Source organism: Haemaphysalis longicornis, unplaced genomic scaffold (genome assembly GCF_048455015.1).
Source record: "Haemaphysalis longicornis isolate Haplotype H1 unplaced genomic scaffold, Haemaphysalis longicornis Haplotype H1 scaffold_1, whole genome shotgun sequence".
Taxonomy (NCBI): domain Eukaryota; kingdom Metazoa; phylum Arthropoda; class Arachnida; order Ixodida; family Ixodidae; genus Haemaphysalis; species Haemaphysalis longicornis.
In genome coordinates this window covers 148,814,764-148,837,394 of record NW_027526203.1, presented here as the reverse complement: position 1 = coordinate 148,837,394, position 22,631 = coordinate 148,814,764, and the positions used below count along the sequence as shown (strand labels likewise).

The window sequence follows — 22,631 nt, the reverse complement described above, 5'->3', positions numbered from 1 at the left end:
AAAGCGTAAGAAACAACAGCCTCGCCTGGACCTTTTGCATGCAGACCTATTCTTAAAGGGGCCCTGAAAGGCATTTTGAGCACACTAAATGAACTAGCGCAATCGCTAGATTGGGTCGCCAACGTCACCTGTGCCAAGTATTACTCTTTTACGCGCAGCGGAAAGCTCACACTTTTGTTGCAAAGTTTGTCGCTTTTTTCTCACCCTTTCCTTCGTGTTTTTGGACGCCGCCATCTTCACATGTCTACATCATCGATTCCCAGATGTTCGTCATGAGCTAGACATCCTGCTATTGGGCGGCTTTTTCACGCACTTCCGGCAAAGAGATGAGTCGTCTGCTCAGCGTCGGCTCGCCGGCTGATCTGCCAGCGGAGTGCCGGAGTGCTTTGACATTTTACGACAAACGAAACAAGTGTAAACAAACGCTTAACCGTTTGTATTGAATGCAACACGGCCATAACACGACGTGGATTTTATCTTACGTGAGTACGTACCATAAAGAAAGTCCCGTGGCACTTCTTTGGTGCAATCGCAGAGAACGCCCTGAGCCTAATGCCCGGGTTTGACGCGTACATTTTATTCAACTTCAAAACAATCCAGAGATGCGTTTCGAACGAACGCAACGTCACAGCATGCGTTGCAAGTCTGAACCGCGATTGACAGACGATGAGTTGCCTCCTCCTGCCCGTCGTAAATACGGCACTCACCTCACACCCGGTTTGCGGGGACGAGCAGCAAGTCACAACTCTGGCGCGCAAGCGAGAAGGCTTTTAGCCAGGCACACTGCACATACCCCATGCGAGGTTGAGTGGTACGTCGTTCGAGAAAGATAATCCAGATCATGGGAAGCACTATCCACCCGCAGAAGTACAATGTCGCATTTCATCGCGAAACGAAGGCGTCCACAACACACAGGAGGCGATGCGCACACACACACACACAGCTTCGGTCGCTGCATTGGCTTAGCTGCAAGCTTCGTTCGGACAATCAGCGATGCTACGACGATACAGAGCTGCGTGAGGACGACGTGCTAACCACTTCACGTATTTAAAAACACAGGGGCAAAGAACTAGGTTCATCGGAAGCAAAAAATCTTTCCTCCATTATAGTGCCTGAAATATACTGGCTAGTGTGCCGAGGGCGGGCTCCAGGCGGGCGCCGGGAGCGATGTACGCGGCCGTCTGCCGCTTGGGGCGCTGCCGTGCGGGAGTGTGCGCGTTCATCCGGCCCGAGCAGATCGCGCGGTTACCTCCGAGCTGCGTAGCAGACGGCAGCGGCAGAACTTTCCATTCCCGCTTGCGACGAAAGCGAGCGAAAGCGACGGGAATTCTGTCGCGCAACCAAAATTTGTCCCGACCATTCGACAAAAACGATCGTCGCGCGACAAAGCGACGGAATTCCTGCCGCTCTCACTCGCTTTCGTCGCAAGTGCGAACGAGCCTTTATACGCAATCTCCGCCCCACATAAAACAAGCTCTTGCTTGTCGCCTGAGCATACGGTTGATATCTGACTACGTTACACTGTGCTTGCCAGTGTATTTAAACGATGTCACTAGGTTTGAAACGTACGCGCTCGGCGTGAAGCTTTGTAAACGCAAGCGGTTTCACATACGCACGCTATTTTGCTGCTAATAGAGTTTTAGTACAGCGTTTGTGGCCTTTGCATACGCTAAACGCTAAATTTTTGCGTCCCTCTACGTGACACCGCGATGGGAGTTTTAGTAGAGCGTCTCATCAGTTTTGCGTAGCGACACACTAATGCATACGGCGCCATCTGTCAAATGTTTTCCGAAATGTCTCGCCGGCTGATCTGCTAGCGGAGTGCCGGAGTGTTTGGACATTTTACGACTATCCAAACAAGTGCAAACAAACGCTTTCCCGTCAGTGTTGAATGCAACACATGGGTGCAGCTTGTCAGAACACGGGTTCTCGCTGATCGAGTGCAGCGTTGGTTTGCTCTTCGCCTTCACGTTCATCGCCGCTGATAAAGCGATCCGATCCGGCGCGTTTTGTGCACGGGTTCTGTGTCGGTTGAAAATGTCTTTTTTCATATGCCGCCGGTAGTAGGAATTACAATCACCTCAAAATAACACCCGGCACCAGCGGGGCCACATCTGAGACCGCGCTTTTTGGATAAACAGTGCGCGGTGCACCAAAGGGAACGAGCGCACGATTCTCCCCACGCGGCTGCGAGTTCGCCGCCGATACCAACTGCAGCCCTGCAGCTACGTACACCGCGAAAGGGCAAGGCCAGGCCGCACACATGCGGCCAGGTCATTCGTTCGCTTTTCCAGCCTGTGTCCATGGTGTCTACAGAGATGAAAAAGCCGAAAGAGCTGGCCCGTAGCAGACGGCAGTCTGTGGGAGCGCAATAGCGGAAGTACGTCACCGCTGAGGAGCGGAGCATCATGGGAGGGGAGGCCAACAGCGAAGAAACAGTTGAAAGGAGGAGGAAATACGGCGCGACGATAATTCGCAGTTTTTGATTTACGATTTCTCAGCTAATACTCATCGCTTTAACAAAATTCTTGCAGGAGGAGATTGCTAATACATTGCTTTATTTGGTTACATGTACATCCATGCATCGGCGGAAGGCATTTCAGGACCCCTTTAATTGCCTGCAAACAATGTAAAATAGTTTCTTCTTGTCTTCTTTTTATTTTACGGTGAAGGAATGGGGCTGCTTCTTTCATATGTGATCAGGTATTTAAGCATTCAGAAGTAGACGTGTCCTGATCAGGTATATCTTGAGACCAACTGAGTAAGGCGTATTCTGATTTTTATCATTCTAAGGGTCACACTCCGAATGCTCCCCATGAGCACAAACGAGCTGCAGTGAATGAATGAAGATAGCATGGAATTCTTTTATCAACACGCAACTGCCTAAGAGTTCACATACTTGAGCAAATCACAAGCACGGCATAAAATTAATAGCGGTTGCCCAGCAGTTGGGCAACACGCCACTATTTAAACTAAATGCAGATGCTACTCGATAGTTTCCCTCCAGCTTAGAGACTGCCTTTTCCATGTATTTTCTAGTTCATAAATATACCATAGAATGCTTGGCTGCAGCAGCTCTCATAAACTACAAAATGACAAGAATAAGATGGGCATTGCTTCCACAGATGATCCTTTTGTATCATTCCTGACATGAAATGGCCAAGTGAGTCTTTGTATCTTGGTAACAAACTGTTTCAAAGCACAGTGCAAACCGTGATGAACAAACAGCATTGCGTCAGGTGCATAGCCTGCGACACTGTGCAGCTGAAAAATATATCTATATGTCTTCCTGCTTCATTTTCCTGTGTCTACATATTGCCGCGAACCATACATTGGGTTTGTTTATTTGTGTTTTGCTTTTACCGCCCGGCTGCGCCGGTCTGTGTTATCTCTGCGCCAAGGGAAGCGCGTGTTCCATTCTTTCTTTCTGTGCCGCATGTGTTATCTGTTGTGATAGGGAGAGCATTCCGATCTAACGTGAACAGCCCAGAATAATCTTCTTGGATCTACTATGTTCTCGATGCGAATCGACGTTTCGAGAACCACGCGCGCCAAAAGATAAAAAGCCTGCAGTGCGGACGCCGGGGCATTCGATTCGACGACACTCGCCTGTGCAAGTCACTTTGTTGACCGCTGCTTCGCCGCCTCTGTATTCTTTTGAGTTGTTAGGGGAGCACAAGTTCGCTCCAATAAACGTGTTTCTCATTCAACACCACTGCATCGTCCTTGTCTTCGTGACATCTGGTGGAGGTGCTGGGTACGCACCCTTCATGCCCACTACAACCTCGAAAAGCCGCCAAGCCAGTCCAACAAGAGCCAGCCCCCGCCTGCAAGATTTACCGCCCGAGTTCGGTCTTCTGCCAGAAGGGCCCAAGAGAAGGAACGCTGCAACCAACACCATGGTGCAAGAAACAACGTCGCCAATCATCCTGCAGCAGCCCCGAGAACCGCCATCGTTCCGGGGAGCCCCCGCTGAAGACCCCGAAGAATGGTTGGAGAAGTTGGAGCGCGTCCGCATCTTCAACAGGTGGGACGATGAAGAAACGTTCCGGCATGTCTTCTTTTACTTAGAAGATGCTGCTCGAACTTGGTTCGAGAACCATGAGAGCTCTTTGACCGACTGGACTCAATTCAAGAGGGAGTTCCTTAAGACCTTCACTACCGTGGTGAGAAAAGAGCGAGCTGCGCTTTTGCTTGAAACTCGAACGCAGCACCCCAACGAAGGAGTCGTGATTTTCGTTGAGGAGATGAAGCGACTTTTTCGTCGTGCGGACCCTGAAATGACCGAGGAAAAGAAGCTCAGGTTTCTAATGCGAGGAGTGAAGCAAGAGCTTTTTGCTTGTCTAGTCCGTAACCCTCCGAAGACAGTGGCCGAATTCGCGTCTGAGGCGGCCGCGATGGAGAAGACGCTAGAAATTCGAACCAGGCAGTACGACCGCCCTGTCAACGCGCTGTTCTCGGAGACCATCGGTGCTGCAAATGGAAGCTCCGATACATTGCGAGAGACCATCCGAGCAGTGGTCAGGGAGGAGCTTCGGAAGCTTTTTCCAACGACGCCGCAACCTCAAGTGGCTTCCCTGACCGACGTAATCCGAGAAGAAGTCCAAAACGCACTGGGAACTTCTACGCCGTCGGAAGCACCCCGCGAACCACAAGCCATGACCTACTCCTCGGCTGTTCGTCAACCCCGCCCTGCTCCAACCCGTCGTCAAGAGGCTGAGCCATACCGCCGTCCAACGCCGCCCGCCCGACGCCCTGTAGACCAATACCAGACGCCAAGGAAGACCGACGTGTGGCGAACGCCCGATAATCGCCCGCTGTGCTACCACTGCGGAGAGGCCGACCACATCTACCGTCGCTGTCCCTACAAGAGGCTCGGTTTGCGAGGGTTCTCCGTCGACGCCCCACGCCCCCGATACGGCCAGCGCCCTGCTGAGATCGAAGAATACCTCTCCAACACCAACCGAGGACCAGCCCGCTTCAACCGTTCACCGTAGCCCTACCCGTCTCAGTCACCAAACCGCCGCAGCACTGCTGACTTCTCACGTGGAAGGTCCCCCAGCCCACGCGGGGGAAACTAAAAGCAGCAACTTCGGGAGGTAAAGTTGCACAACGGCGGAAAAATGAAAACCCTCCAACGACGCAGCGACTCGCTGAAGACCATCATTCACGACATGCCCTCATCCCGACGACCCGACCTAGCCCTAACGAGACTCCTGAACACGACGACAGCTACACGGCGCGACGCGTACCCGACCTGACCAAGACGTCCGTTGAGAAGACGACGACAACGACGATGCACAGTGCCCGACCATCAACACGTACAAGCAGAGATACGACGCCCCGACGAACCCGCAACTCGAGGACGACTGCATCTGACGTCAAGGTGTCCATCGACGGCTTTGACGTAGTCGCCCTCGTAGACACGGGAGCTGACTATTCGGTAATGAGCGGACCATTTGCGTCTAAACTGAAGAAAGTTATGACCAGATGGGACGGTCCGCACATACGCACAGCAGGAGGCCACCTCGTGACGCCAAGTGGAACGTGCACATCGCGCGTCACCATAGACGGCACAACGTACCCTGCGGCGTTCGTCGTTCTGCCTAACTGCTCCCGCGACGTGATTCTCGGAATGGACTTTTTGACGGACAACGGCGCAATAATTGATCTGCAGACCAAGTCGATAACATTTTCCTCCAATCACTCCACGACGCCGCAGCCGAACCCCGATCACCGTGCTGCTGTCAGGATCGCCGACGATCACATCACCCTGCCACCCCGCGCAAGCTTGATGATCGCCGTCTACTGTGAGGATGCTGCTTCTGACATCGACGCTATCGTAGAGAGTGATCGAAGGTTGCTTCTCGACCGCGGTGTCTCCGTCGCAAGAGGCATTGCGCACTTTAAGCAACGCCAATCTCACGTTTTGGTCACTAATTTCACCGAAGAGTACCAGCATTTAAACAAGGGAGCTGCAATTGCGTTCCTCGAAGAAACGCAAGAAGCAAGTGATGTGATCGCAGTCGCCGACTTTGAACGCACACCCGTAGAAACATTCAAGCTCCCGCAGCCATTCGACGTGAATCCGGCGCTACCGCAAGAACAACGGAAAAAATTATTGGCTTTGCTGCGTCGCTATAGCGAATGTTTTTCGTCGAGCGCAAAACTACGTCAGACCCCTCTAGCGAAGCACCGAATAATAACCGAAGATGGAGCCCGACCTACCCGACAGTCACCGTACCGCGTCTCTTCACATGAACGGGAAGCCATCCGGACTCAAGTCGACGACATGCTGAGCGATGACATTATACAGCCATCGAAAAGCCCCTGGGCTGCGCCCGTCGTACTCGTAAAGAAAAAAGACGGCACATTAAGGTTTTGCGTTGACTACCGGCGACTGAACAAAATCACGAAAAAGGACGTGTACCCCCTCCCCCGAATCGACGACGCCCTCGACCACCTCTGCCACGCGAAGTACTTCTCATCGATGGACCTGAAGACCGGCTACTGGCAAATTGAAGTGGACGAGAGAGACCGAGAGAAGACTGCATTTATAACCCCAGACGGCCTATACGAGTTCAAGGTGATGCCGTTTGGGCTGTGCACAGCACCAGCGACGTTTCAAAGAGTCATGGACACTGTGCTAGCTGGCCTTAAGTGGCACACCTGCCTCGTATACCTCGACGACGTAGTGGTATTCGCCCGGACTTTCGACGAACATCTTGCAAGGTTGGAGTCTGTACTCGAGGCCATTCGTACGTCGGGGTTGACGCTGAAGCCTGAAAAGTGCCGTTTCGCATACGGGGAACTCAAGTTCTTGGGCCACGTCGTCAACGCCGCGGGAGTCCTACCTGACCCGGCAAAAACTTCAGCCATTGCGAACTTCCCAAGGCCAAAAGACAAGAAGGGCGTGCGGAGATTTCTCGGGCTGTGCGCATACTACCGGCGCTTCGTCGCAAACTTCGCACGCATTGCAGAGCCACTCACGCGCTTGACGAAAGATAGCACCCCTTTCAGCTGGGAAAACGACCAAGAAAAAGCATTCGGCGAGCTGCAAAAACGCCTGCAAAGCCCGCCCGTGCTCGCTCATTTCGACGGAAATGCCGAAACGGAAATGCATACGGACGCCAGTGATATAGGCTTGGGTGCCGTCCTTGTCCAAAAGCAAAGCGGCTGCGAAAGGGTAATCGCCTATGCTAGCCGTGGTCTGTCGAAGGAGGAGAAAAACTATTCTGCCTCTGAGAAAGAGTGCCTGGCTATTATATGGGCGATTTCAAAATTTCGCCCATACGTGTATGGAAGGCCATTCAAGGTTGTAACAGACCACCATGCGCTGTGTTGGCTCGCCAATTTGAAGGACCCCTCTGGCCGTCTTGGGCGGTGGAGCTTGCGCCTGCAGGAGTTCGACGTTACAGTCGTTTATAAATCCGGCAGGAAACACTCCGACGCCGACTCCCTGTCCCGCGCCCCCGTCGACCCACCACCACAAGACTCTGATGAAGACAGCGCGTTCTTCGGGATCGTGACGGAGAGCGACCTAGCCGCCCAGCAGCGTGCCGACCCCGACTTACGCGTCATAATCGAGTACCTCGAGGGATGCAACGTTGCCGTTCCTAGGACCTTCAAACGCAGTTTACCAGCATTCAGCCTGAGAAACTCCGTCCTTGTGAAGAAGAATTTCAGCCCCGGAACAAGAGCGAATTACCTTCTCGTCATCCCCGCGGACCTTCGTGACGAAATTTTGGAAGCGTGCCACGACGACCCGTCTTCCGGACATCTGGGCACAGCCCGCACTATCGGAAAAATCAAGGCGAGGTACTACTGGCCCGGCCTTACCTCTGACGTCACCCACTACGTCCGGAGCTGCCGTGACTGCCAGCGACGAAAAACGCCGCCGACAAGACCCGCCGGACTTCTGCAACCGATCGCCGTCCCATCGAGACCATTTCAACAGATTGGAATGGACCTTTTAGGCCCGTTCCCTACATCACGATCACAGAACAAGTGGATTGTCGTAGCGACAGACTACATGACGCGCTACGCAGAGACCGCCGCTCTTCCGAGGGGGACTGCACAAGAAGTGGCGAAGTTCTTTATAAGCCAGGTTGTGCTGCGACATGGAGCCCCGGAAGTCCTAATCACAGACCGCGGAACGGCATTTACTGCGGAGCTGATGCAAGGAGTATTACGCTACAGCAACACGGATCACCGAAGAACGACGGCGTACCACCCCCAAACGAACGGACTAACAGAACGTCTGAACAAGACAATCGCAGATATGCTGTCAATGTACGTTGACGTTGAACATAAGACTTGGGACGAAGTGCTCCCGTATGTCACGTTTGCGTACAACACGGCTATCCAGGAGACGACACAGCTGACGCCGTTCGAGCTTGTCTACGGTAGAAGGCCGACTACGATGCTCGACGCCATGCTTCCGCACGTAGAAGACGACGACCTCAACGCCGACGTCCACGGATATCTTCAACGTGCGGAGGAGGCCCGCCAGCTCGCTCGAGTTCGTATAACGGACCAGCAGCTGGTGGATGCGGGCCGCTACAACCTCCGACGCCGAGACGCCGAGTATCAACCAGGGGATCGTGTGTGGGTTTGGACTCCCATCCGACGACGCGGACTCAGTGAGAAGCTCCTGCGAAGGTATTTCGGACCCTACCAGATTCTACGACGTGTTGGCCAACTTACCTACGAAGTGATCCCCGATGGTGACTCCGGCACATCACGACGACGCACGCGGCCTGAAGTCGTCCACGTGGTTCGCTTAAAACCTTTCTACGGACGATGACGAACTTTTATTTTCATTTGTTCGGACTGTCGCTTATGTTAGCATCGGGTCGATGCACTCTTAGAGGGGGGGGTAATGCCGCGAACCATACATTGGGTTTGTTTATTTGTGTTTTGCTTTTACCGCCCGGCTGCGCCGGTCTGTGTTATCTCTGCGCCAAGGGAAGCGCGTGTTCCATTCTTTCTTTCTGTGCCGCATGTGTTATCTGTTGTGATAGGGAGAGCATTCCGATCTAACGTGAACAGCCCAGAATAATCTTCTTGGATCTACTATGTTCTCGATGCGAATCGACGTTTCGAGAACCACGCGCGCCAAAAGATAAAAAGCCTGCAGTGCGGACGCCGGGGCATTCGATTCGACGACACTCGCCTGTGCAAGTCACTTTGTTGACCGCTGCTTCGCCGCCTCTGTATTCTTTTGAGTTGTTAGGGGAGCACAAGTTCGCTCCAATAAACGTGTTTCTCATTCAACACCACTGCATCGTCCTTGTCTTCGTGACAATATGCAAAGCGCCTTTATTAACAATAAAAGCAGGGCGGTAGGAGGGGTGTAAAACGTTTAAAGAGTGCACTGCAAAATAATGTGACTTACGCTTTTTTTAAACGTTATGTATGAGCTGCTTCACATAAGAGGCGTTTCTTACAACATTCTTAGCCCTGTATGGTTTTCTCACACAGCTTAGACGTCGTGCGAAAAAGGCAACTTAGTCTAACAGCTCAAGGCGAGGTAGGTGCACCTTCTCCCGTTTGCACTCAAGAGTTTACATGAGAAGGCATTAAGTAACTGCATCATAATCGAGTAAACTGAGGTCACTTCGCACTATGAGGCACAGGGCAGTGTGGTAGACCTCTCGCTCAAGAATCTTGAGCGTAAACCAAGACATCGTGTACAGAAGGTTAATTTTTTGGCTTTATAAATTCAATGCAGCCTCGGCAGCCAAGAATCGAACCCGAGACATTGTACATCCCTGCAGCCATAGGAAACCATGCGAGATCTGAGCAATCTGGCACCTGAGAAATCTCATTGAGGCGAATAAAGCTACCGTGTGATATTACTTACTGTTTACAAAAACCATGGATAGACAGTATAGGGGCACTAGATACATCCTTGCTTACACAAAACTCAAAAGTAAAATTTAAAAAAAAAATGACGCAGGCATCCGAGGCACGGTATATCTATGGTGTTGACCAACAACATGTATTGTGTCCTGGCCGACCACGTAATTTCTGTGCCTGCCTCCATTGGAAGCTGGAAGGCACTGTAAACGGCCCTGTGGTCAGCCATAACCCATTACACGCCCAAGACTACAGTGCAAACTTGGTCGTGACGAAAACCACGTACGATGCTGTTTTCAGGAAGGTCACGCCAGCCCGCCTCAGATTGTGCTATATCGGTAGTGCATATAACAATTTCTGGTGGGACTTCACTAGGTGGTACATATAGCATCGTCCATAAATTTTCAACAGTAAAAAAATGAAGGTAGTAAATAAGCAGTGCATGAGCTATACCTACCTCTTCATTGTTTCACTACTTACTGAAAGACTTGTACTTGAAAATGACAGGCTGGAATGGGTGCGTAGACCAGGTTGGTTTTTTGACATTGGCCTAAATAACTGAACTTGATTTTTAGTACACACGCTGCTGTCTTCATGGCTATCAACTACCGTGTTACTGTAAACCCTCGCTTGAAATGTACACGGAGTGAGAACGCACTGGTGGATCTAAAGTATACCATCAATTACAAGCCAGGCAAGGGCGGGAACCCGTTAGGTTGTGACAAGTGACCTGCACTAGAATGGCAGTTCCCACTAGAAGCCACTAGAATGGCAGGATGAGTGCTGCAGGCAGGCTAGGGGCACCGTGACTGCAGTCAGGAGATGCTGCAAGAGAAAGAAATGGAACATGAGGAATGAAACACCCTTGAGGCAGCAGTAAATAAACAATCTAGGATGACTAAACAAAGGGCAAACGACAGCGAAGACCACACAAGCAGTGCTCTTGCCCGCCCTGCGTTATCCGGGTCGTTCCAGCTGAATTTCCATCGGTTATTGAACGCCGACTGGCCCCACTATTAAAGATGAAAACACATAACGAAGTAAGCATCCCTTGGCAGGCACTCCTGGCAAGCAAGAGTACTAGATGCAGGAAAGAGGTGCAAGAGGCTAAAGCAGCGTGTTACAACGCCCTCACGAACCACACGCACACACGAAAACCCTGCCAACAGCGTTCTGTCACGCTCCTAACTTCACCAACAGATCGTACTGCAAGTTCATTTTCATTACAATATTAAGATCGGTTAGCACAAGTCACGTTGTCTAGAAAAAGCGTCGAGGAAAACAAGTGATGTTAATGACGCCACATTGAAGAAGAGACAAAGAAACGCCATGGGCGAGACGGGTTTGCAATGCGAGCGAGTTTCCGCACCGTGCAACAAACCGTCAACAGCTTGCGATCGCCGACAGGCGCGTTACAAAATGGCCAAATCGTTGGCGGAAAAGCAGCAAGCCACTCTGGCAACAGTGTGCACCCGCTGCGCCGCCATTAGAAAGGAAGCGAAAACGCTGCGAGCACAGAGTTTCTATGGAGTAGCTACCGTCTACCGTCCACCGTCCACGTAATTGTATACGCGTTCCGCGAAGTGGTGTTCCCCACTGCAGGATGGGAAAATAACTTTGCCGCCCGGTCTATTCAGGATTTTTATTCTTCGAGGTCGACCACTGAAAGGTCCTACGAGTACGAGCGATCATACGTCAGCGTGCAGTCCTACGTTACGCCATCGTCAGTGTTGACAAACAGCAGCCGCTGCTGTTTGTCAGCAAAGGTAGCAAAGGTAGGATTTGTTGCTAATAAAGAACAGCCTTAGCGCTGTCTCCTTGTTTGGTTGTCGAGTTTTAATTGGGTTTAATCGATGCGCCCTTGCCCCGTGGTAGCGGCGGCTGGCCGCGATGAACGGGCCATGAAGGGTCCGTCTTTGCTGAGCGCTCACTTTGCGTATGTTCAAACTTTCAAGACTATTCGCGAAAATGACCAAAGCATGCATAATGAAACTGATTTTGATGTCTCTGCTAGAGGTCATGTTCGCGATTCACCGCCTCTGTACCTGCGGCGCTTGATTTTTCCGTCGGTGAATGCGGTGCTAATGCGGGAGCGATAGGTCGCACGCGTGCGTGAGCAGCGAGCAGAGGCAGTCGACCTTGAGAGGAACTCAGAGGAAGGAACAAACACAGAAGAAATAGGAGAAAAGATGGATACGTCTCGACTCGCCCCATACGAGCCGTTCTGCAGCGGGGTAGATAAGCGGAAGTGAATCGACCAGCCTTAATCTTCGAAAGGTAGCGCAAAACACCATTTCAGGAGAGAAATATGACTACTGCGATGGGGGGACAGACTCGTGAGGCCGTGGGCGACAACGTGCAACCGCAATGGCGTTGGTACGACCTGCTTCCTTTCTAATGGCGTCGTCGCGTTCACCACCATCGTTACCACCGCTGAATTATCAGTGTTGTCCGCCTTTTTGCAAAGGGTCTATAATGCAAGACGGTGAGAACGCGCCGTTAAGAATTTCGTAAACGTCGCTAATATAACTGCCGCGAGCAGAAAGCAAGCTTTGCAGTAGGAGATATGCGAACTGATTGCAAACCCGCCAAAAAGGAGCGCTCACCTGGTCGGCCGATGGTGGACAGTTGAACGCCCACAGCTAACTGCAAAGCTGTTGTGCCAGAAGACGCTGGAGCTGTTGAACGACGACTGACAGGGCGACAACCATCGCCAGTTAATGAATTCTTGCGTCGACCGCATAAGTCGAACGCGACTACTTGAATCGCTACGGCACGTACGCCGTGTAGGCAGCACTCGGAAAAAGGGCCCATCTCCCCGCGAGGGGGACTCGAGTAAATGCGTCGCATAGGGGGTGGGTGTATTGCGTTAACGTTTAGTGTTTGGGCAGTTGGTGGTAGTGAATGCGCTGTATCAGCAGCTTCTTGACGTAGTTTGAATGAGTCAAGGCTATAAGGCGCGTTCGTAGCCTTTCATTCTGTCTCGGTTTTGTGGCGCAGTGGGAAGAGCACCATGTACCTCGCGTTCCGCCCACAGGTAGTGAATGCGTTGTATCAGCAGCTTCTTGACGTAGTTTGAATGAGTCAAGGATATAAGGCGCGTTCGTAGCCTTCCATTCTGTGTCGGCTTTGTGGCGCAGTGGGTAGAGCACCATGTACCTTGCGTTCCGCCCGCAGGGTCGTGGGATCGAAACCAGGCGCCGGTAAGTATTATTTTTTTATATAGTGTAGGGGGAGGGGTGCGGACCTGTTGTTGAGAGCGAGGAGGGTAGCGTGATGCGGGAGAGGAGGAGTGGGGGAGAGGGCGCACCTGGAACGGCTGTTGCGGACGCCGAGGCACGCCAACGCCGGGTGACATGTTTACATTTGGTGACATGGTGACATGTTTACATGTTTACATTTTAAATGCCCTGCATTTAAAATGTAAACATACCGCGCGGGAACGCTGCGAGCAAACGTGACGTCACATCCGCCTAGCGATCCTCCTCACCCGCCGAAATGGTGTGTTAATTCCTCTCCTGAAGGGCAGGTACGTAAGGGAAATCGGACCAAAGTTTTCTAACATAAGTTCATTCCCCGGTTTCGGTATGGAAATCTTTGCTGTTTTCTAGGCTGGCGGAATTCACCCTCGCTCCCAGCACTGGTTCATGTACCATGTGTGGGCGGCTATGGAACAATCGTCGAGGTTACTCAGCAGCCTGTTCGTTACTCTATCCGGGCCAGAGGCCGATTTAGTCCGGAGGTTTCTTAGTGCAGATCGGATTTCAGCGTCCGTTAGGGGTGTTCCGGCTCAGTACTATCATGTGACGGTTCTGGCTCTCCCTCTTAATTGCAGACGTCCTCGTTCGTTTGAAAACGTTATGCTCATCGCCGCCATATGTACGTAGGAGAGCGAGCAGGTTATTTCGTTCTACCGTTTTACCCCCGTTAAGGTCTAGGAGGCTTCTTAGCATATTCCACGTGCTGACTTTCCTCATTTGGCAGTCCATGCGGTCCCATAAAGGTTGCCATTGCTGATTCGTGAGATAGCGTGGGCTTCGATTTCCCGGCGCAGCCTTCCTAATCTCCTGCGAAAGGGGCGATTTAGTGTCACCTTGTGGAGTCGCGATCGGATGCTGGCTTTAGTCAACCTGCCGTGAGAATCCAAGCCATTCGTATAATAGCCACACACATTATCAGTATATGTGTGTGGCCAGGCCAACGTGCCTTTCTACCTCCGAAATCCATGCATGCAAGAGTTCCATCTGTGCCCCACCGGGTTCGACATTTGCCTCCCGTAATTTGCGGAATGTGTCCCACTTGGTGATTATATCCCGTGTGACGTCAACCATTGATGTATCTGCTCCGGTCTGGATCATTGTTTCGGTGATGCAATTATCACTTCCGAGGTTTCTACGCGTGTTCCTCCAAATGGCCTCCTTGATGTTTTTTCGTGAAAGTGAGGTCCGGGATGGTGTCTCCAGATGCTATTACCCACCATTGTGGGGTATTAGGGAATCGCATCTTCGCCGGTTAATATTCTTCCGTGCTTGAGCTTTCGGGAGTATCCTGATGCCGGGTGTGGGGAATTAAAGTCAAACAGTTTAAATACAGCGAGTTTTTGAATAACGCGATTTCGTTATAACCAGGATTTACTCCGTGTGTGCGTGCGTTCGTGCATGCGTCTCTCTCTCTCTCTCGCTCTCTCTCTCTCTCTGTGTGTGTGTGTGTGTGTGCGTGTGCGTGTGTGCGTGCGTGCGTGCGTGCGTGCGTGCGTGCGTGCGTGCGCCCGCTCAAGGAGAAATACTCTGCTATGGCACGGACAGAAATTCTATGTAAAATATGCTCTTAGTCTAGATTACCACGGTCTATACCAATTTTTTTAGTTATAAAAGGCACACGACACCAGTGGGTGGTATAAAATCATTCTCGATCACATACAGATACGTGAGGGACTTCCTTTCCGGCAGGAAAGCTATCATAAAAATGGGTGATACCTCCACTTCCATTCCTCCTGGGAGGTCGCGGTACGCCTCAGGGAGCAGTGCTCTCTCCCCTGCTCTTTAACGTTGCCCTCGTTGGGCTTCGGCCTCTCCTCAACAACATACCGGGGATCAGGCATGGCCTATACGCGGATGACGTCGGGGTTGCTAGTCGTTTCGCCACGCCAGAAACATGTCTTAGGCACATCCACCATCTGCCTCAAGTTGGATGGCCACACCATCACTCCATCCCAGCATATAAAGATTCTCGGAATGACCTTTCAGGCAAACAAGACCAACTCACTACTCATTGCCAAACTCAAGACAATGACCGATCAGGTGACTCACATGATACGCCGGATCGCCACGAAAACCCGTGGCATGGGAGAGGTGGACCTGCTTCGGCTCGTAACAGGCCTTTGTCGTGTCGAGGATTATATACGTGTTGCCATACGCTCTGCTCAACATCACCGAGACACAGAAGGTCAACATGATGATCTGAAAGGCCTATAAACAAGCACTCGGACTTCCGGTCTCCACCTCCACCGAAAGAATTCTTCGGCTCGGCATTCACAACACTGCCGAGGAGCTAATTGAGGCTCATCTAACCAACCAAAGAGCGAGTCTGGGGGTTACGGAAACGGGGAGGGCGATCCTCTCACGCCTGAGGCTCTCGGCTCCACTCGACCACCCGCCTGCACTCACGGGAAACCTACCGCACGAAGTCCGTAAAAACATCACGGTAAACCCCCTGTCCTGTAATATGCACCCCGTGTACCACGTCGACAGGAGGGAAGCCAGAGCAAAAGCCATATACAAGATCTATGGCAATCAACCAACAACAGCGTATACGGACGCGGCGTCTTATCCGGGTAGGTCCGCGGTGGTTTCCACCGTAGTCGTCGAAAACAAGCACCGTTGCAGCCCCTCGCTTGCCGAAGTAGCAATCGCCCTCGCCGTCGTAAAACTAATGCAGCGGCCATTGTCACCGACTCGCAGCAGGCTTGTCGGAATTTCACTAGGGGACGCCCTCACACAACAACTCTACGCATCATTCAGCAGCAGCCCCTGAAGAGGCTAATCAGGATTGTATGGACTCCGGCACATCACGGTATCCCTGGAAACGGGGCGGCGGACGCCATCGCTCGAGAATTGACCCACCGAGCGGGCGCCGAGAGCAGCGTTGCCGAACCCGAGCGCATGCAGCCCTTGACCTCTTACGCCCAGATCACGCAGCACTACAGGCTGTCTCGTCAGACACTTGCTCCCCCCCCCCCCCCCCACCCCCCACAAATCTCTACCCCGAGAGCACGAACGTCATTTACGTGCTCTCCAGACTAATACATTCCCCCATCCTATCCGGCTTCACCTTTTCGACCGACAGAACTCGCCGCTTTGCCGATTTTGCGGAGAACCCGGAACGCTACGCCATATGGTCGGAGGATGTGACCAATCTCCACTGATTCCTCCCAACCTGCAACTTTCCACTGTCGAGCTTTGGGGGAGCGCCTTGGCGAGCACCAGCCTGGACGACCAGCTTCGGCTGGCTCAAAGGGCTGTCAATGCTGCCCGCGCTCAAGGCATCCTGGACTGAGGACGCCTCCTTCAAGCTTCAGCACAATCCCCCCTGTTGATTTAAATAAACGTTTATTCTCTCTCTCTCCGGAGGCCCTTGGCTTAGCGGAAAAGTGAATTGGACAGGAGTAGAGGTTAGTAAAAGAAGGTTAGAATGTTGGTGGGAAAAGAGCAGAGAACAATCTGGGAAGACATGCGAACAAAGAAGTCAGACTAGCACAAAAATTTCGTAAAAGTATTCTCTTTTTATTTTTATATTATTTTTTATTCATGTTGTTTGGATTTTTTGGCGAGGTGATTGTACAATGGCGTTGCGACTAAGGCCGCTGTGCAACGCCAACCCGTTACAACGGAGAAGCCGCTAAGCATCATCATCATTATCATCAGTTATCATCATCAACTAAAGTTCCTTCATTGCTTTTAGCAAAAGCCTCTCCTAACTTTTTTTTCCTTTGTGACTGGGGAGGCCAGTACCGCGGGGTGTGGGGTAACGTAGCAACAGTTGCAGGAAAGGCTTAATCAATAAAATAATAAACATTAAAATAACCACGCCGAGGCGCCACGTTTACCTTCAGCCATAGCGTTATACAGGAGGCTATGGCTTAGCCGACAAAGCGACTTTTCCACCGACGTAGCATGTGATCGTTATCTTGCAGACACAGAAAAAAAGTGGTGGCTGCGCTTGGACGGATAAGTACCCAAAAGCGCGCTGAAAGTTAGCTAGATGCGCGGTGCCCCAGCCGCGGCGGCGAAAGATTTTCACGGGAGCCGTCCCGTTTTCCGCCTCCCGATGCCTACCCCCGTGCCCCCGCCTAGACAAGGGCACGCCTCGGGCGAAATAAGACAAACACCCCTTCGAACGCCGCTTTTTGCAAATTTTTGCACTGCCGCCGAGACAGATGGAGAAAGGGGAAGCGGATGAGGGGTTCCCAAAATCGCCAGAAATTCGCCATGTCGCCATTCATGATTTTAGGTCGCCACGGGCCTCTCAAAGTCGCCAATATGGCGAAAAGTAGCCACCAGTGGCAACCCAAGCTTTTGCGAGCTGCAACAACGCAGGCAAACAAAACGCCGATGTTTGAGTGGCGCCCCCTGGCTGTGACGTAGGGACTCGCGCCGCTGTCGTCTGCTACACTCCGCTTGTGAGGGGCAGCAGCGCCTGTGCTAGAAATCGCCCACTTTGATGCTTTAGTGCATTAAAAAGCGCATTTCTAGTAATTCAGTTATTTTTGCCAGCTTCTGACACATCTGAATAATTTCAAGCTGTACCCCGCAAGTTTGATACACACGAGGAGAGAGAACAACTTTTTTTCAGAGCATCGGTCAGAAGATCGTGTGTAACTCGTCCTTTCTAGCTTATTTGCGAGGTTCAGCGCTCAGAGCTCCTCGATAAGTATTCAAAATGCGTAGGCTTCCCTACAGTATTTTTGAGATGCTCTTATGAAGACTCAACAGTCTAATGCTACGTACCAAGCAGCGGGCCCCTACACGCGCATCGTACAGCAGGAAATAAGGCGGCTGTCTTCTATTTCTTTTGTTGTTGTTGACTTGTATCAGATGAACGTTTATTTTTTCTGTGCCCAACCCATTAATTTTTCTGTACCATCACAAACGTCTCATTAGTAGGTTTGGGGATGTTTGGGAGGCTCACAAAGATCATGTGGATGAATTCTTCAAGCTGTATGGCCCTTCCCTTCACAAATTGGCTCTCGTTATGGCTGCGTGCAAGAAGGTGCATATCAGCAGCGTGCGTTGTTTATTAACATGCAAACACAATGAGAAGGTTTGTGCTGCGCCACCGCGATCGCGCCCCAGACACGTTGTCCAGACGTCAACAGTCTAATTAGTGTCGCATGATGGCGGCGATGGGAGCAGTCAGTTGATTTTACGCAACTGGCAGCATCGCTTCCGCTCACTGACTAGCCAGAGTCACTGTAATTATTAATAATCACTCTGGCTAGTCAGTGAGCGGAAGCGGTTCGCCGGTTGCGTAAAATCAACTATGACTGCTCCCATCACCGCCATCATGCGACACTAATTAGACCATTGCCTCGTAAGTTTTTTGGAACTCAACCTACATTTTTTGCGCGCCATAGTGCATGTCGGCATACTTTCATGCCATGACAACGTAAATTAATGTGATACAATACTTACGAGCGTTCGGCAAGGTTGCAAAAACTATTTTACGTTACATATATGATTACCGGGGATCGTAAAGCCTCTGCCAAAGCCGACAGCCCCGAAGGCATGGAATTTGTTTTGGTCTTGTATTTTCCCTGTCTACAAAATCTACACAGGTAAAGGTTTAGGAATAACGCTAACATGGAGGTTTAAATTGACATTTTTGGCCAAGGCATTTTCATAACTCGCCCTCGATCATTAGCGACGGCTAAGTTTAAGGTGTTGCTCCCACCTTGGCATGTAATCACGGAACTTGATTAAACCTTTTATATAGAAATGAATCCGTGTCACAATGTATACAGAACCCAACCAAATTTGCTGTCAAGGTCTCACGTGCTGGTCGCAACCAACACCGTTAAGGTGTTTGCTGTGAATAAGGGCTGTGGCACATCCATAACGCTGTCATGGTGGAGCTCCTTGTTGCTGAAGCAACTGGGAAAAACGTCCTAGAGATCGCTAATAAACTTTCGAAAATGCGGGGAAGGATTCAAAAGCCCCCCTCCTCCTCCCCCCCCCCCCTAAAATACAAGAGGTAGTAAACACAGCGGCACCTTCCCATATGCAGGATTGGTCATGCAGACTTGGCACTTCGTTTTCAGTACACACTTCCTTACCAAGTGCCTGCAATAGGTGACATAGCAGGTTAATAAAATAAGAAATCCCACTAATGACAGTACAAGCATCAACGGCAGGGGTAGCCCAGAAGAAGGCTCTTGGTATTTTCGTTCCAAATGAGAACGTAAAAAAACATTAAATTTTTTGCAGCCTATATAGAATGTGCGACCGCCGCTTTTACTTCATGCGCAGAGTCAAGAAGGGGAAAGGAAAAGCATTCCTGGTGCCTGTCCGTCAAATTAATCCCTCGTTAACTCGAACTCTGCTATCTCTAAATATGTTCACGACCGCGCCGAACGCGGTCGTGAAGTGCAATTTTACGTGGACTACGCGTCCCCGTTACCGGAATGCTGTCTGGCGCGTACATCATTGCTGTGGACGACGCAGCTGATCATGCGGACGAGGAGGAGCCTCCAGAAGTGCGTGCGTACAACGGCAGAAACAGCATAGTACATATGCTGCGTCTGCTTTGTAACAAGGTAAAATGTAGCGGTGGCGACCACCAATTCATGCGATGCATTGAGAAGCTCGGGTACGCTTTTCTAGGGTGCAGATGCGAACGCGAAACAGCCGAGCGCAACACACTTCTTTCTTCTTCTTCTGCAATAATAAACGTTTCTTTTTTCTGCGAATTATTTTGCCTTTATTACGAAATCTCCCCTGTGCAATCGTGCTTTTGTTAGCACCACTAGCTGTTATTTCAGGGACCTGGCTACAAATTTTCTGTATTTGACTTAACTCGAAACTCTGCGCTTATCTCAAAATTTTCAGATAATTTTACGACTTTGAGTTAACGAGAGGTTACTGTATATCAACAATTATAACGTTTTCAGAAAACACATAAAAAATGAGAAAGTATCGTTCAAGCGGAGTCATAACGTTTCTGCGTCTACTTTCTAAATCAGCTGACCAAAGGCGCAGGTTTGATTCCCGGCCGCGGCGGGGCCGCTTTTGTGATGGAGGATAAAAGCGAAAAACGTCCATGTCTTCGAGATTTCGGCGCATGTTAAAGATCCCCAGGTGGTTAAAATTAACCCGAAGCCCCCCAGTACCGCTTGCCTCATCGCCTGTGTAGCGCCGGCGCGTTAAACTTCATAATCCAAAATAAATCAGCTTCGCAAGCGCAAAACACCGCCGCGAGCAACGCAAATATTGCCGCGCGCAGGCTTGGAGCTGGTGCCGGGGAGCGCCGGCTGTTCAGTTGTCGACGACAGCAGCGCCGCCGCTATACCGCTTTTATTTTCTGCGCGAAAGTCGACCCGGCGGAGCAATGGGAGAGGCCCCCGCTCGGGCCACTCTAAAACTTCTAGTACACTCTAGCCGTGGCTGCCGTCAACAGTTGCTGCCGTCTGCCGTGCGTTGGGTTGTGGAGAGCGAACGAAAAGCGCGCGCTTTTGCAGAAACGAGCAGCCATGCATCGTGACAATCAAGCGGAATGGAGAAGGGACCAATACGAAATTTTGTTGTGTGGCCGCATGTTATGGTGAATATTTGTGGGCTGGAAAGCGTGGAAAGTTCATAGCAACCGACCAGTGAAGGTAAGCGCTCGTTTTTCTGAGCTCGCCTCGTTCTTTCGAACGCAGTTTACTTCGTAAAAGAGCGGGAAAGAATATAATGCGGAAAGAATATTCCGCATTTTAGGGAAAGAATATAATGCGAAATGATGTGGGCGTTCAGAAGTAGATTTTTTGTTATGATGCTGAAATCGAGTGTAGGTTCTGCAAGAACCTTGATACGTACGATTGGCTTTTAATTTACTTCTCGCCACAGCTGCTCACGCGCGCGAGAAATAAAACTAAGAAGTTTAACTTCGTTGTCATGTTTAATTTCACGCAAGTTTCAGCGGCATGCTGTTCCAGAACACTATTTAGCGTTGCAGTTAAGCCATGTTATGAGCTGCTTATATGCTAACCATCTTACGATGTAAAACAACGCCTTACGTCTTTGTAGTATCCACAAACTTTCCATGTGAAAAGCTGGTGTTCGTCGGATGCTTATAATTATAAAGAAAATGGCATACGCAAAAAAAAAAAACCAGCTCAATGCCAGTTTTTCGAGAACAAACGGTAAATTTAAATTAGGCAACCAAGGAAACACATGGTTGTAATTTGTTTAATGTTTCCATTCTTGACAATTGCCTGTTTTCTAATTTTTGTTCGTTGTGTTTTTATGTTTATGGGCACTGAGGCAATTATCGTCTTCTTTCAATTAATATTGCCGACGTGCCCCGTCGTCATCAGTTGGTCGGCTCGCTTGTTAATTGAAAATTCTCTGGCACGCTGTCTGAAGACTTTTCACTTAATTAATCAATGGCCTGTAAAGAAAGCTGTGAGGTATTTTATATAATTAAGTACTTTTGTCCTTTTCTGTTTTCCAGGAATGCTTGAGAAACCCACTGTGCGTGTCATAAATTTAGTTGACACAGGCATTAGAAAAAGCTAAACAAGCAAGACAAAGTGTAAAGTGGGAAGGCCTGTTTTGCTATATTCCTTCCTAAAGGTAAGATTTTCCCCATTTGCTAAAATTTGCTTCACTTCAGTTTTCTGCATCACTTCTATATACTTTTTTTGTTTTCAGAAATGCCTTCATATTTACCGGCACCACAAAACTGACACACGAATAAGCTCATCTGCAAGAAAACGTCATCCAAAGTGCAAGTAAGCTTTTGAGCACGCTATGTGTTACAGCATTGCCCTTTTGTTTGTTTTCCTGCAGGAATGGCTGTAAAATCTCATTTGAACTGCCAGTACAAGAAAATCGATGCGGCCATATTGTATACCAAAAGTCCTGGTGTTCTTAGAGGTGAGATATTGTATATGCTGTAACAACTTTGTAACTTCTCCTAAACTACACATTTCGTTCATTTCGCAGAAGCGTCGCACTGGGTTCATGGCCGTCAAGTATGTCATCAAATTGACTTGTCAAGACAAGATCAAGCAAGCCCAGGAGGAGGAAAACGAAGGCATCGTCTGAAACAGTGTACTTGCGAAATTCAAGGCTTTAACAGAATACGTATTCGGCTCGATTGTTAATAGTAAAATAAAACGCACATGTCCTTTCATCTTAAAGAGTGTCAGTGTTGTTATTTACGCTATCTGCATGTTCCTTGCTTTAAAATTCCGCCATTTCTTAGTTCGTTATTTTGCCGGACTGCCTTAATTCTGTGTGTTGATCAGTGTAGGGATCAAATGTATGAATATACAGGTCTAAAATGCCGGTTTATACCTGGGCTGCTAGGTGCAACTTGTGGGCTAACATACAGGATAACAGAGGACCCCGGCTAACTTCGCTAGACAAAGTGCTAAACGCCTTACACAGGCCCCAGCGGAATCCGAAGGCTCACGCTTGGGTTCGGGTACTCGCACACGGTAGACAGACTCTGGCAATCGAAGTAAGGCTTTATTGCCTGGCAGATACAAGGTGCATACCAGACGACAC

At 50.3% G+C, this 22,631-nt stretch overlaps 1 long non-coding RNA gene across 2 annotated transcripts; it reads left to right on the top strand.

The window, feature by feature from the left end:
* The first annotated feature begins 19,367 nt into the window (after nucleotides 1-19,367).
* Nucleotides 19,368-22,265, top strand: LOC144166512 (uncharacterized). 2 transcript variants are annotated; one of them, XR_013321691.1, is made up of 5 exons: nucleotides 19,368-20,731; nucleotides 21,571-21,692; nucleotides 21,771-21,850; nucleotides 21,909-21,995; nucleotides 22,065-22,265. It is a non-coding gene; the product is annotated as an uncharacterized LOC144166512 (long non-coding RNA). The 2 variants fall into 2 exon arrangements; XR_013321690.1 differs by having other exon boundaries at nucleotides 21,771-21,995.
* Nucleotides 22,266-22,631: the final 366 nt, after the last annotated feature.